Source organism: Oncorhynchus mykiss, chromosome 12, assembly GCF_013265735.2.
Source record: "Oncorhynchus mykiss isolate Arlee chromosome 12, USDA_OmykA_1.1, whole genome shotgun sequence".
Classification (NCBI taxonomy): domain Eukaryota; kingdom Metazoa; phylum Chordata; class Actinopteri; order Salmoniformes; family Salmonidae; genus Oncorhynchus; species Oncorhynchus mykiss.
The window spans coordinates 76,126,199-76,142,655 of record NC_048576.1 but is presented as its reverse complement, the minus strand read 5'-3'; the positions used below and the strand labels follow the sequence as shown (position 1 = coordinate 76,142,655).

The 16,457-nt window shown below is 39.7% G+C and overlaps 1 pseudogene; it reads left to right on the top strand.

Moving 5' to 3' along the window:
* Window positions 1-6,548: 6,548 nt before the first annotated feature.
* On the top strand, window positions 6,549-15,832 carry LOC110538331 (annotated as a pseudogene).
* The last annotated feature ends 625 nt before the right edge of the window (window positions 15,833-16,457 follow it).

The following is a 16,457-nucleotide window of genomic DNA, read 5'->3' as shown; positions in this document are numbered from 1 at the left end:
GACTTAATCCACTACAGAGGAACAATGGGTACATATAGAAGATGCCCATGCTAATCCCCAGAATCTTTTTACATGTCTATTTTCAAAGGATAAAGCTACGAACATTAGCGTCCTCATAGTTTAGAACAAAATAATAAGGAAGAAAATGAAACATATTCTACAAGAACCAATATCAATCCCTAAAAAAAAGAACCCTATAGAAAAATCCTTGGATAGATTTTCAGAATTCACCAATAAATTGGTCCACATGGAAAACTAAAGGCATAGAATCTGTAAATGACTTGGTAACAGGGGATACATTTATTTCCATGAAAGAATTTAAAAAGCAATTTTAGACTGACCAATGTAGATATATTCCAAAACTTATAATCTTAACTTACATATCATTAAATTTATATTTGAAATATTTTGGACATCAGAGTAACTTTGAGGGAATCTTATTTCAATACCTTGCAGAGAGCATATCCATCTGACAATCTATTAGAACAAAATCTAAACTATTGGAACCAAGACTGAAAAATAACTGATGTTGACACAAGATGGAGGGAATGTTGGAGCAGAACTAATAAAATAAAAGTTAACGAAAATGCTTTATCCAGTATAAACTAATGTATAGAATTTATTATACAAAAAACAAAATTCTGAAATTCTACAGCACAATGGCAGAGTCATGTCTTAAGTGTAAAACTAACAATGACTCAGTAATCCATGTTTCTAGGAATGCTATGAAGTACAAAAGTTATGGGCGGAGCTAGACAGTTGGCTGTCAGAAGTATTACAATTGTCATGTCTTTGGCTATGCTTGATTAATTGATAAGACATGCTATTCTATAAAATAATTTCTCCGTAATTAATATCACCTGATTGAGCTAATCATGTAAATGTAATTAACTAGAGAGTCAGGCACCACAAAATAATATTTATAGAGCTGTTATCTTCCGAATAAACTCTTAAAGAACTAGCAATATTTTACATCCATAGCAGTCAACATTAGTCTTCATCTTACTTCAGTCTCATCTGAAAGTTGTAAATTCTTGGTTATCTGCAAGAGCCCTGGCTAACAATTTGAATCAGCAATACAAAATTGGGTTTAATTATTTATTTACTAAATACCTAACTAATCACACAGAATCACACATACACATAATTAAATCATAACTTGATTACAAATTGCCGTCATAAAGGAAAACATCCCTAGCGGGCGGAACAGATATGACAGCTTGTTACACAAAGGAAAAGGGGCTGAGTTGAGTGAAAGAGCGGGAGACTGGAACAAAGGCGAAGCTGTGCTATCGTAAATACAGTATCATATGCATTCTAAATGAACGCCCATTTGGAAAAGGAAAATGCAATAAATATTTACTCTGAGCTGTGTTTCGGTAGGTTGGTGGTAGATGGAAGGCCGTGTTGCCCAACCGAGTCCTTTGAAGAATGTCTCTGCTGGTAAATTGGATACGTTGTAGTAACATCGTTGTAGTAATGTCGTTGTAGTAACGTCGTTGGTAGACGGGATACTCTGTCTGTTCCTTCCTAACCTGCTGTTGCTAACTCAATGGCTAGGAGGTATCACTTCTGTAGTGAATAAGAGTTCAAAGTTCATATCATTCGCAACCAAAGCTCACGCTGATGTTGGCTTCGTTCTGTAGTTATTATCTGAACCATTCTGACATCGGACCGTCGTCCTCACATCCTCGGAACAGGAGGTTATATTGTCGTCAAGGCTTTATATAGGAAGGGAGAGGAGGGCGTGTTTCAAAAGTTTTATAGCCCATGTCCCTTCACAGGGGTGGGCCACTGATTGAGCCAACCCAACCCAAATCTCACATTTTAGAAGCTAAAATCACATTTCATCCCATCATGAATAATTTCATATTCAAACACTTAAATTGAACAACAATTCCATGTGAATCCGATAACTCTGATGTGTAGACTTTCCACTGTAGAGTTTATGTCATCTTATCATTGATGAGAATGTCTCAGATGACAACTGAACTGACACCGCATATGTTCAATTGGTCGGATTACCAGAATATAGTTAATTTCCCCCCACTTTCTGATGTTCCCAGAATCTCTATGTTAACCAAGGGTTTTGCAAATGTAACATCAGTAGGATAGAGAGAGGAAAAAGGGGGGAAAGAGGTATTTATGACTGTCATAAACCTACCCCCAGGCCAACGTCATGACACCAGTCTTTCCTGGTTGAGGGTTGACGAGAGATTAACTGCTTCTTTTCAAGTTACAGTGCCTTCAGAAAGTATTAACGCCCCTTGACTTCTTCCTCATTTTGTCGTGTTACAGCCTGCATTTAAATTGGATTCAATTGAGATTTGTTGTCACTGGCCTACTGTCACGAATCCCTCCGAAGATGGTGTCTCTTCCTGTTCGGGCGGTGCTCGGCGCTTGTCGTCGCCGGCCTACTAGCTGCCCTTTTCTGTTTCATTTAGTGTTGTCTGATTAGTTGCACCTGTTTCTTGTTTGGGTTTTTGGTTTTGGGCTATTTAAACCCGGTAGGCCCGCTGGCTTTTGTACGGGCTTGTTTTTTCTGTATTTGGTGTGTGCAAATTTTGTGGATTTTATTTCCCGAACCGTTTCGTCCTGTTTGTTTTGGACTGGGTCTTTTAGCGCCCGTGTGTGTGGCGTTGACCGACACTCTGTTGCTTTGGGAATAAATATATATCCACTTATCAAACTACCCTGCTCTCTGCGCCTGACTCCTCCACCCACTACTTCTAGAAGTCCTGACACCTACACACAATATCCCATAATGTAAAGTGGAATTGTGTTTTTCTAAATTTTGTCAAGTTAATAATAATGAAAAGCTGAAATGTCTTGAGTCAATAAGTATTTCAACCCCTTTGTTATTGCAGGCCTAAATATGTTCAGGAGTAAAAATGTGCTTCACAAGTCACATAATAAGTTGCATGGACTCACCCTGTGCGCAATAAGTGTTCAACATGATTTTTTGAATGAGTACCTTTATACATTTCTGTATTTCATTTTAAATACATTTTCTAACATTTCTAAAAACATGTTTTCACTTCATCATTATGGGGTATTGTGTGTTGATGGGTGAGAAGAAAAATCTATTTAATCCATTTTGAATTCAGGCTCTAACACAACAAAATGGAATACATCAAGGGGTATCAGTACTTTCTGAAGGCACTGTATTATGAGAAATATTACTGTGTGGTGGAAAACCAATCTCAATATACAAAAGCTTTATTTGAACATGCGTGGGAAAATCTATTAAATTCGCTATTTGTTCTCACAGACAGACATCTTATACAGAGCGAGGATGGTGGGGTGTTTCACATAGCCTTCAAATGAGTCCGGTACTTCTGCTTATCACCACAGATAGTAGAGAAAGAGAAATACAAATCATATCAAGGACACGTCCACTCTCCCACACATCACGGGGTAACTGTAACCATGAAACAGTTATAAAACAGACTACAAAAACTTAAAGGGCAACTTGAAACCGTGTGATTTAGCAATATTACAGAAACTAAGAGGAACAGGATGGCCTGCACCTTCTTCAGGCCATATAATATAACAAAATACATTTTCTTCCACAACTGTGATGAAACTTCCAGATTGTCTTCATAATCAAATAACATGCAGCTCAGACACCCATACGTACCCCACAAGACATGCCACCAGGGGTCTCTCCACAGTCCAAAACTAATTCACGGCAATGATGGGGATCCGAATAAACCAATAAGCACCATAAAAGGGGCCATTGATTACAATGTACACAGTTTATTAGGTACACCATCCTGTTCACGAAAATGGTTCGCTCCTACAGACAGTGAGTCAGGTGGCCGTGGCTTACTTTACAAAGCAGGCAGATGGGCATAGAGGCATTCAGCTACTGTTCAATTAGACATTAGAATGGGCAAAACGAGTGACCTAAGAAACTTTGAGTATGGTATGATCGTAGATATTAGGCGCACTGGTTCCAGTATCTCAGAAACTGAGATACTCCTGAGCTTTTCACGCACAACAGTGTCTAGGGCAGCGGTCATCCACCTCACAATCAACTGGTCGATTTCCAAGGCATTCCTAGTTGATCACCAAACATTTATGTAAAAAAAAACAACGATAAAGCTTTGCTTTCCTATTTTTTTTTATTAATTTTGCGCTGTTTGCAGTAGGTGCAATTCAGCAGCCCTAGCGCCAAAGGCAAATTGTTCCCATTTTGAACCATTTCATGTGTCTGAAGATAGAACTCCGCTTACCCGGCATGATCAGAGAGCAAATCAAGTGCACCTATAGGCCTACAACTGAGTATAGCAAAGTGTCCTAATAAGCTTGCGTTATTATTAGCGGCTTGTGTCCTTTATAATATCGAGGAATATTGAACCTTTTCTGGTCATAGAGCCACAACATGAATTGGTGCATAAGGCAGAAATAATGCAGTGTGACTTAAGTTTCACCTTCAGCTGGAAGACTGTCTGGACATTATTGTCAGTGGAGGGAGGTAGAGAGGAGGGACAGTAAGTCGGGTGAGAGGCCATAGCCGCGGGAAGTAGGGGTGCTGCTATTTATATGTTTTCACAAAAGTAGTGCACTGGGCCTTTACTAGTTCTGAATTAGCGAACCGATATAGACCACTAAACTACTTCCCTCTGCTATGCTAGTGGCGGTGTAATGGTATGGGGAATGTTTTCCTGGCACACGTTAGGTACCTTGATACCAATTGAGCAACGTTTGAGCCCATTCCAGGGTGCCTTCACAGAGAAAAGAGAATGGCTCCGGAGGGGATGGCCGCAGTTTTAAGGGCTCCTGACCAATTGTGCTGTTTTGTGGGGGTTTTAAACTTTTTTTTTTACATAATGTTTCCACCATTGTTTCTTATGACCAAAAATAGCTTCTGGACATCTAAACAGCGATTACTCACATTGAACTGGATGAGGAGTTTTTCTTTAATGAGTCGGAGGCGAAGGATATACTGCTTCTCCCGGACCAGGCCCAAATCCCTATCATTCGTATGAAGAGGAGACTTCGTTACAGAGGTCGTAGAACCGGATGCCTGGCGAGACTGCGCTGGTAAGATCAGTGGTGGTGGTGTGTGTCTCTGTCAACAACAGCTGGTGCACAATCTCTAATATTAAAGTCTCAAGATTCTGCTCGACTGAGTTAGAGTATCTCATGATAAACTGTAGACCACACAATTTACCAAGAAAGTTTTCATCTATATTCTTCGTAACTGTCTATTTACCACCACAAACCGACGCTGGCACTAAGACTGCACTCAACGAACTGTATGAGGCCATAAGCAAACAAGAAAATGCTCATCCAGAGGGCCGGGGATTTAATGCAGGAAAACTGGAATCCGTTTGAACAAATTTCTACCAGCATGTCACGTGCAACTTGAGGAAAAAATAAACTCTAAATCACCTTTACTCTACAAAGCTCTCCCCCGCCCTCCATTTGGCAAATCTGACCATAACTTTGCTAACAAGCAAAAACTCAAGGAAGCAATGCGCTCAAAACGGAAGTGGTCTGATGAAGCGGATGCTAAGCTACAGGACTGTTTCACTAGCACAGACCTAATAAACTGTCCACTGAGTGTAATATCTTTTCAATGAGATATCGACATTGCAATGGTTTGAAATGTGGGCTTTTATTTTGAAGGTTTTAATTATTACTATACGAAAGTGATGTCATTATTTGTGCTCCTGATAGTAGGTGAGCGCGAATAATAAATGTATAATTGGTGCGCACTGGAATATGCTCCGGGATTCATCCGATGGCATTGAGAAGTATACCACATTAGTCACCAGCTTCATTAATAAGTGCATCGATATGGATTACAGTCAACATCTGCACTGAGCACATGCTCAATGTACACTCACAGGACTCTAATCACTCACTCACACATACTACACTGACACTCAAACACACACACAAAACACATACACTCAGGTATATTGATGCCACACACACACACACATTCACATTCCTTCACATATGCTGCTGCTACTCTCTGTTTATTATCTATGCATAGTAACTTTAACCCTACCTACATGTACATATGACCTAAATTACCTCGACTAACCCGTACGTACCCCTGCACATTGTAACCCTCGTTTATAGCCTCATTATTTCAATTTTATCGTGTTACTATTTTTCCTTTCGTTTATTTAACACATTTTCCTATTTACTTTTTTGAAACTGCATTGTTGGTAAAGGGCTTGTAAGTAAGCATTACACTGTAAGGTCTACCTACATCTGTTGTATTCAGCGCATTTGACAAAAACATTTGATTTGACACCTTGAATCCATGCCCACAAAGAATTCCGGATGTTCTGAAGGCAAAGGGGGGTCCGAACCGGTACTAGATGGATGTACCTAATAAACTATCCACTGAGTGTAATATCTTTTGAATGAGATGTCGACATTGCAATGGTTTGAAATGTGGGCTTTTATTTTGAAGGTTAGAATCATTACTATATGAAAGTGATGTTATTATTTGTGCTCCTAATAGTAGGTGAGCGCGAATGATTTATGTATAATTGGTGTGCACCCAAACAAGCCAGTCCAACATGGCGTCGTTGTCTTCACCTCTCTGCCTTTGCCGGGGGATGCTGAAGGGATACGAGCGATTAAAGGACCGGAATACAAACATTCTTTGGCATACAATTATGTTTTAGATCAATTCCGTAAAAAACAGGTAAGTCATGTTGATGAGTAAATTAGGTTATTAACTAGCTACAACTTTAATGAAACCATGACATCTATCCACCATGGTAACGTAATGTAGCTAACTTAGCTAGATTGCGTGGTTAAAAATGTGTTAACGACTCCAGCCACTACTTAACCATCATGCAACGGGTTATCCTCAAGAATAGGCCGCATTGGTGGCTTTGTTATGGGACTAATTTGCTAAATTACAGCGATACGATAACGTTGTCCAATGGCAGCACCAGGTTAGTATCATTGACCCTAACGTTACTAGTAGCTGGCTAACCAAGCCAAGGTGACTGTCACGAGCCTGTGTGTCTAACTTTAACATTAGTGCTACTTTTCGTCCAATGCACTATTTTTATGCCTAGATATTGCAGGACTATCGGCATGATGACAATAATAAATAACCATTGTCAATGTTCATTTGCTGCAGCAGTGCAGAATTGTACAGTAATTCTCAACAGTAGATGCCTCAGAGAGCTTTGGGGGTCCCTGAAAATGTAAAATAACAGCAGGCTAAAATATTTCACATTTAATTTAGTGATGCACCGAAATGACATTTTTGGCCGATATCCAATATTTTCCTTGCCAAAAGAAAACGATACTGATGACTGATAATTACAATTTTTGCGGCCTTTTAAGCATTCCAGTACAGTTAAATAGTTAACACATGGACTCAGCGGTCAGAGGCACTGCATCTCAGTGCAAGAGGCGTTACTACAGTCCCTGGTTTGAATCCAGGCTGTTTCACATCCGGCCGTGATTGGGAGTCCCATAGGGATTTATTGTGGCTAGCTTCACAACACACATCCCGGTCGGGTCGAGCCTCACTAGCTAGATGAAGCTAGCTGGCAGCTTATAACGTTATCTTTGCTCAACAGGGTTAATTATAGTAAACTCACGTAAACTCGTACATCGCCTTGGTCCGTACAATTGCCCTTATTTTAGTGCCCCAAAAACGTAATACTTCCAGATCAACTGTAATGTCAATACCATTGTAAAGCACAATTTCTCCCCCTTCCAACAAAATAAATGACATGACCTAAACGCTGCCTGTTTCTGCATAATTCAAGCAGGCAATGAGCCTCTTGGGGTGTCTTTAAAAATGGCGGGTGGGGAAGCGAAACTAATGCGTGATGGTGAGAAGGAGAGATGTTGTGTGGGAAAATTACTTCTTTTTTTCACTCGATCTGTCCAACATATCACTGATCACTGTTCACTGATATATGCATCCCTAATTGAATATCTGTTTGACAGGCATTGACATATTGTGAGTGTCAATGAATATGGTCTGATGTTGCTGGATTTTTTTTTGCGAATGTGGGCCTGGTAAAAAAAAGATTGAAATAGCTATATCAATCTAATCATAGCATTCCTTTCTTCTTGGCAAATGTGTTAGTAATCATTCAAACTCATAAACTTAACAAATGTAGGCTACATTCAAACATTGGCCAAGAATACTTGACTAAATTGTAGGCCATAGCCCAACAATGAGATGGGGACACGGCTACAGTGCCTTGCGAAAGTATTCGGCCCCCTTGAACTTTGCGACCTTTTGCCACATTTCAGGCTTCAAACATAAATATATAAAACTGTATTTTTTTGTGAAGAATCAACAACAAGTGGGACACAATCATGAAGTGGAACGACATTTATTGGATATTTCAAACTTTTTTAACAAATCAAAAACTGAAAAATTGGGCGTGCAAAATTATTCACCCCCCTTAAGTTAATACTTTGTAGGGCCACCTTTTGCTGCGATTACAGCTGTAAGTCGCTTGGGGTATGTCTCTATCAGTTTTGCACATCGAGAGACTGACATTTTTTCCCATTCCTCCTTGCAAAACAGCTCGAGCTCAGTGAGGTTGGATGGAGAGCATTTGTGAACAGCAGTTTTCAGTTCTTTCCACAGATTCTCGATTGGATTCAGGTCTGGACTTTGACTTGGCCATTCTAACACCTGGATATGTTTATTTTTGAACCATTCCATTGTAGATTTTGCTTTATGTTTTGGATCATTGTCTTGTTGGAAGACAAATCTCCGTCCCAGTCTCAGGTCTTTTGCAGACTCCATCAGGTTTTCTTCCAGAATGGTCCTGTATTTGGCTCCATCCATCTTCCCATCAATTTTAACCATCTTCCCTGTCCCTGCTGAAGAAAAGCAGGCCCAAACCATGATGCTGCCACCACCATGTTTGACAGTGGGGATGGTGTGTTCAGCTGTGTTGCTTTTACGCCAAGCATAACGTTTTGCATTGTTGCCAAAAAGTTCAATTTTGGTTTCATCTGACCAGAGCACCTTCTTCCACATGTTTGGTGTGTCTCCCAGGTGGCTTGTGGCAAACTTTAAACGACACTTTTTATGGATATCTTTAAGAAATGGCTTTCTTCTTGCCACTCTTCCATAAAGGCCAGATTTGTGCAATATATGACTGATTGTTGTCCTATGGACAGAGTCTCCCACCTCAGCTGTAGATCTCTGCAGTTCATCCAGAGTGATCATGGGCCTCTTGGCTGCATCTCTGATCAGTCTTCTCCTTGTATGAGCTGAAAGTTTAGAGGGACGGCCAGGTCTTGGTAGATTTGCAGTGGTCTGATACTCCTTCCATTTCAATATTATCGCTTGCACAGTGCTCCTTGGGATGTTTAAAGCTTGGGAAATCTTTTTGTATCCAAATCCGGCTTTAAACTTCTTCACAACAGTATCTCGGACCTGCCTGGTGTGTTCCTTGTTCTTCATGATGCGCTCTGCGCTTTTAACGGACCTCTGAGACTATCACAGTGCAGGTGCATTTATACGGAGACTTGATTACACACAGGTGGATTGTATTTATCATCATTAGTCATTTAGGTCAACATTGGATCATTCAGAGATCCTCACTGAACTTCTGGAGAGAGTTTGCTGCACTGAAAGTAAAGGGGCTGAATAATTTTGCACGCCCAATTTTTCAGTTTTTGATTTGTAAAAAAAGTTTGAAATATCCAATAAATGTCGTTCCACTTCATGATTGTGTCCCACTTGTTGTTGATTCTTCACAAAAAAATACAGTTTTATATCTTTATGTTTGAAGCCTGAAATGTGGCAAAAGGTCGCAAAGTTCAAGGGGGCCGAATACTTTCGCAAGGCACTGTATATATTCACCCAGTCCCCACCGACTACATCCTCTTTAGTTAATAGATGTGATGTAGTATGCAACGTAATAAAGTCAGCCATTCCCCCCCCCTCCAATTGTATTTGTCTCATGCTTTGTGAACGGGTCCCTTTCCAACAATCCAGAGAGAAAGTGAAATAGTGACAGGGGGAATAGATACACAGTGAATAACAAATAAAAAATAACATGGCTATATACAGGGAGTGTGTCGATGTGCAGGAGTAAGAGGTAATTGAGGTAGCTGTACATATAGGTAGGGGTAAAGTGACTAAGCAAAGGGGTGGGTAATAGACAGTAGCATCAGCAATGTGGTGAGTATGAAAGTCAGTGTGTGTGTTGGGATGTCAGTGTTACTGTGTTGGTAGAGTCCCGTGTGTGCATAGTCAGTGCAAGTGGGTTGGTGCAAAAAAGGGTCAATGCAGGTAGCCATTTGATTAGTTATTTAGCAGTCTCGTTTAGCAGTCTTATGGCTTGGCGGTAGAAGCTGTTCAGGATCCTGTTGATTCTAGACTCTGTTATCATATAGTTGTATGTTTTGAATACTTCAAAAATATACAGTGTCCAACAACATTTGCTCCCCGGGCGCCAATGACATCGATTAAGGCAGCCTCCCGCACCCCTCTGATTCAGGGGTTGGGTTAAATGCGGGAGACACATTTCAGTTGAATGGGTTCAGTTGTGCAACTGACTAGGTATCCCCTTTCCTTTAGAAAGTCTACACCTTTAACTTTTTTCACATTTTACTACCTTAAAATTCAATCCTAAAAGAGATTAAATTATTTTTTTCTACTGATCTAATAACCTACTCCTCATTTTCAAAGTGAAAGAATGTTAGTACATTTTTCTAATCAAGAAAAAATAAATAAGTTGGACAAGTCTCTAACTGTTAGAAATATTATGAATAAACAATATCCTAATTTTAAATAGAACTGTAACTAAGTAAACTTATACTCTGTTTTATTATATCTGATTAACAATATGAGTTCATAAGAAGGGATTGTGTGACACAGACAAGGAGTAATTAAAGTTAATGAACACCATTCCAACTAGGAAGAAAGAAATGGGTTGTGGATTAAGTAAACAGATAAGGTAGTTAACCTATGGTTGAACCGACGAAACTTAGCTCTGGGGTGTTTTAGATAAGACAGTGAGTGCATTCCTACGTTTTCTGTTAATTAGAACTGTCAGCTAAGTGGTGATCGATAATGTTGAGGGGTCAAAAGTTAATTCAGTTATGTTGTGTGACCTGTCAGTGTGTTAGTGAGTTAGAATGAACTTTTAACCTCACTTGATTCTAGGTCGGGAGGAGGGGATTCATTCTAGAAGCAATGAAATTACGTCATGTTATTGTATATAAACTGTCGCTCGTGGTAACGTGGCAGCGCACTCCGAGAATAAATTATGTTACCTATTATTGAAAAGACTGGTCTCCGTCTATTTTATTCAAACAAGAATCTTACAAATTCTCAAAAAATAGATTAAGGGAATTCAATTAATGAATACATATTGGTATAATTAAAATACAGTAACACTAACTCCCTGAGTTAATAATTGGTGGAATCACCTTGGGCAGCAGTGAATCATTTGGAATAAGATTCTACCAACTTTTCCCAACTCTTCGGGTTATATACTCAGTTGCTAGTTTTATTAGGTACACCACCCCGTTCACAAAAATGGTTAGCTCCTAGAGACGGTGAGTCACGTGGCCATGGGTTGCTATATAAAGCAGGCAGACGGGCATCGAGGCATTCAGTTTAATGTTTGCTTGAACGTTAGAATGGGCAAAACGAGTGACTTAAGCGACTTTGAGCATGGTATAATCGTCGGTGCCAGGCGCACCGGTTCCAGTATCTTAGAAACGACCGGCCTCCTGGGCTTTTCACACATGACCTGCTAGATGGCCGAATGGTAAGGAACATCAGATTTGCCACCAATGCTCCTTTTATATGACACATCACTGCACTTTATACTCCTCTGTAAACTGGTCATATCTGTATACCCGTCGCAAGACCCACTAGTTGATGCTTATTTATAAAACCCTCTTAGGCCACACTCCCCCTATCTGAGATATCTACTGCAGCCCTCATTCTCCACATACAACACCCATTCTGCCAGTCACATTCTGTTAAAGGTTCCCAAAGCATATACATCCCTGGGTCGCTCCTCTTTTCAGTTCGCTGCAGCTAGCAACTGGAACGAGCTGCAACAAACACTCAAACTGGACAGTTTTATCTCAATCTCTTCATTCAAAGACCCAATCATGGACACTCTTACTGACAGTTGTGGCTGCTGTTTATGATATATTGTTGTCTCTACCATCTTGACCTTTGTGCTGTTGCCCAATAATGTTTGTACCATGTTTTTGTGCTGCTACCATGTGTTGTTACCATGTTGTTTTTGTGTTGCTACCATGCTGTGTTGTCATGTTTTGCTGTTATGTTGTTGTCTTAGGTCTCTATGTAGTGTTGTCTCTCTTGTTGTGATGTGTGTTTTGTCCTATATTTATAGTGTATTTATTTTTTAAATCCCAGGCCCCCGTCCCCGCAGGAGGCTTTTTGCCTTTTGGTAAGCTGTCGTTGTAAATAAAAATGTGTTCTTAACTGACTTGTCTAGCTAAATAAAATAAATAAATTAACGGTGTCTAGGGTTTACAGAGAATGGAGTAACAAACAAAAAACATCCAGTCAGCGGCAGTCCTGTGGGCGAAAAAGAGCGTGTTGAAGGAGAATGGTAAGAATTGTGCAAGCTAACATGCGGGCCACAAACAGGGAAATAACGGCGCAGTACAACAGTGGTGTGCAGAACAGCATTTAGGAACGCACAACAGATCTACACAACCTACTCTTCATTTTCACGGATGGGCTATTGCAGCAGACGAGCACACTGGGTTCCACTCTATCGGCTTAAAACAAGAAGAAGCGGCTCTAGTGGGCACGCAATCACCAACACTGGACAATTTGAGGAGTGGTTTAAAAATTGTCTGGTCCGACTAATCCCGGCGCTTTTGCATCATGCTGATGGCAGTCAGGATTTGGCAAAAGCATCATGAGGCCATGGGCCCCATCCTGCCTGGTGTCAATGGTACAGTCTGGTGTCGGTGGTGTAATGGTGTGGGGAATGTTTTCCTGGCACACATTAGGTCCCTTGATACCAATTGAGCAACGTTTGAATGCCATAGCATATCTGAACATTGTTGCTGACCAGGTGCATCCCTTCATGGCTACAGGGGGATCTGACCCAGTACTAGATGTACCTAATAAACTGACCACTGAGTGTATATTCATTTGTTTTGGTCAAAATGGCTCAAGCTCATTAAATTTGTTTGGGAATCATTGATGGACTGCAATATTCAAACCTTGTCTCTGTTTTTCAAGCAGTTTTAAGACCACTCAGGAACACTCCAAGTCTTAGAAAGACATTCTGGTGTGTCTTCCACATTAGAATTTGTTTAAAACTCCTATCCCAAGGTTAGGTTTTGAGAAGACAAACTTTTCCTCTAATTTTTTACCTGGGCTGTGCTCCTTCTTTAAAAATATTTATTTTGATCCTAACAAACTCCCTAGTCCCTGCCGATGACAAGCATACCCATACATGATGCTGTCACCACCAATACTTGAAAATAGAGAGAGTTTCACTCGTTTTTAATTTAGACCCCCAAAAATAATTTGCCATGTTGTCTTGCAGTATTACTTAACAGCCTTGTTGCAAACAGAATGGGTGATTAGGACTCCCCCCCCACTTATTTTCACTTTGTCATACAGGGCAGCAATATGAAGTGAAGGGACTGGGAAGTTTGTTAGGATCAAAATAAATATGAAAGGAGCACAGCCCAGGTAAAGCTACAGAAAAACCCACCTCTGTCTTCTGAAAACCTAACCCTGGGATAGGGTTTTATTTTTCAGTGGGACAAATATTTTAATGCGGAAGACACACCAGAATGGCTTTCAAAAGTTGTTGATTGTTCCTGAATGGTCCAGTCAGTTTCTTTTTTTTAAATATTTTTTTAAAGCCGATATTAAATATTGCTGTCCAATGATTCACAACCAAATGTACTGAGCTTGAGAAATGTTGATTTTTAAAAACAATGGATATACAGTATTTTGCCTTAACCTCAAGGATCCGCCCCTTTTTTTTCTCTCCAAATTTCGCCTAAAATTACATACCCAAATCTAACTGCCTGTATCTCAGCCCCTGAAGCAAGGATATGCATATTCTTAGTACCATTTTTAAAGGAAACACTTTGATGTTTGTGGAAATTTCGGGGGAATATAACACCAATAGATCTGGTAGAAGATAATACAAAGAAAAAAACAACTGTTCTTTTGTATTTTTTTTGTACCATCTTTGAAATGCAAGAGAAAGGACATAATGTACTATTCCAGCCCAGGGGCAATTTCGATTGTTGCCACTAGATGGCAGAGTATGTGCAAAGTTTAGACTGAGCCAATTAACCATTGCATTTCTGTTCAAAATTTTGTATCAAGACTGCCCAAATGTGCCTAGTTTGTTTAACTTTTTGATGTTCAAAATTGTGCTCTATCCTCAAACAATAGCATGGTATTATTTCACTGTAATAGCTACTGTAAATTGGACAGTGCAGTTAGATTAACAATAATTTAAGCTCTCTGCCAATATCAGATATGTCTATGTCCTGGGAAATGTTCTTGTTACTTACAACCTCATGCTAATCACATTAGCCTACGTTAGCTCAACTGTCCCATGGAAGGGACACCTATCACAAAGAAGTTTTAAGAGCTGTGCAAAGTTGGTAGAATCATAATAAAGTTATTCACAGCTGTAATGGTTGCCAACGATGCTTCCACCAAGTATTAACTGGGGTGTGAAGACACATAATCAAGACATCTTGTATTTGTTTATTAATTTGGAAAATGTTCTACAGCTTTCTTTCACTTTGAAATTGTGCAGTACTGTAGGTTATGTAGCTCTGCAATCCCTTTTTTTATTTTTTATTTGAAGGCAGCAAAATGTGAAGACAAGTGGGTGTTTACTTTCACTAGGCGCTTTATATTTCTTTAGTAAATGTATCATATCTATTTGCAAGTTTAATTGCGGCGCAAATTCACCTTCAAGATGGCAATGTTAGTCCTCTATGTTAGTGTCATTGTTATGCATGGTTTATACAGGCTTTTTATCTTAATTCTGCCCACTTTTTTTTTTTAGATCACTGGGGAGAGATGTTGTCTTGCTCAGGAGGAGGCTCTCTATGCTTCGCACAGCTACCTCTGTCTGCTTATCTCCACACGGCAACACATGGCTCTCTATGACATCTACCATGGGAAAGGGCAGCATGACACAGAGGAGATGTCAGGAATTGTGGGACTCAGGCTGCCCACCCAGCCTGGGGGGAAGGGCTGGGAGAAGTGAAGGAATCATCACGCTGGACCTAATGCTATTTTGCTCTTTTATAAAACAGAGGAAGAGATGAAGGCTGCTATGAACAAGGACTGTGATTTGTTATTATACAAGGGAGGATCAAAGCTATTAGAAATATGAGATTCCCAGCTCTCCCTACCACTCCTCACTTTGTGTCTGTCTTGAGACAATGGCTGTAATTAAAATATTTGTAAATAATGGGACAACTTTTGCCAATTAAAGTATGAATCACTTTTATCAGGTCACCATGACATCTCACTTTTCTTGCAATCCATATGCTGCTAGTGGCTGCTAATAATCTACTAATAAAACAACCAATTCAATCTAACATATAAAATTAAGTAATATCCCTTTTGATCTCAATTCAGTAAGGTTTTACTTGGAACAATGTATGATGTTCAGGTAAAGCATTCATACTCGGCAGATAAAACTGATGTGAAGTAATTCAGTCATATTTATATTTGAAAAGATATCAGGCAATTAAAATTCCTGGTTAATTAAAAGATGAAGCATTACAAAGAGGGTATGTTATGTCAGATGGATGTGAACTCATTGGGTGACCTTTGATCTTTTAAATGTTTTGTTCTTCACTACCCTTTGGCCAGTGGTTTAAACTGGTGAAGACCAGCCAACAGTGAAATGAAGGAAAGGTCTTAGATAATGCTAGGGCATGCAACATAAGAGAAGTATAACAATATGGTTGATTTTGTCTCTTATGTAGGCGTTTATAAGAAGATTATTACCAGCATAATGGAAAACAGCAGGAGTTGTATTGCTTTGTACTTGCATATTAATGTGCTTCATTATTGTGTCTATGGCAACTGGCATTTCTACCAACTCCTCCACTACATGTTTCTCTGCAGTCTTTTGCCAGATTTGTTTTATTTTTTTATACGAGTAACATGTATTACCTTCTGGGAATTATTATATATTTTTTTCGTTCTTTGTCCTTATTTTCATCCTGGATTCTCGTTCAAAAAGAAATCCTCGTCATTAACTGTGCCCCTATTGGACTATTCATTCATTCTCTTCTATTCATCCCCCTTTCTTAGTTAAATCTGTGAAGATGTGTAACACTCCCCATTCCATTTGTTATACGGTGACTACCATTGTCTTCTGTGTGGGTTTAAATAGATTGACCCTAGAGCTACGCAGAACGCTGTGACACATAGGGACATGAAATATGCTTGCACATGCGCGGCAGCACCCACCGTCCACACG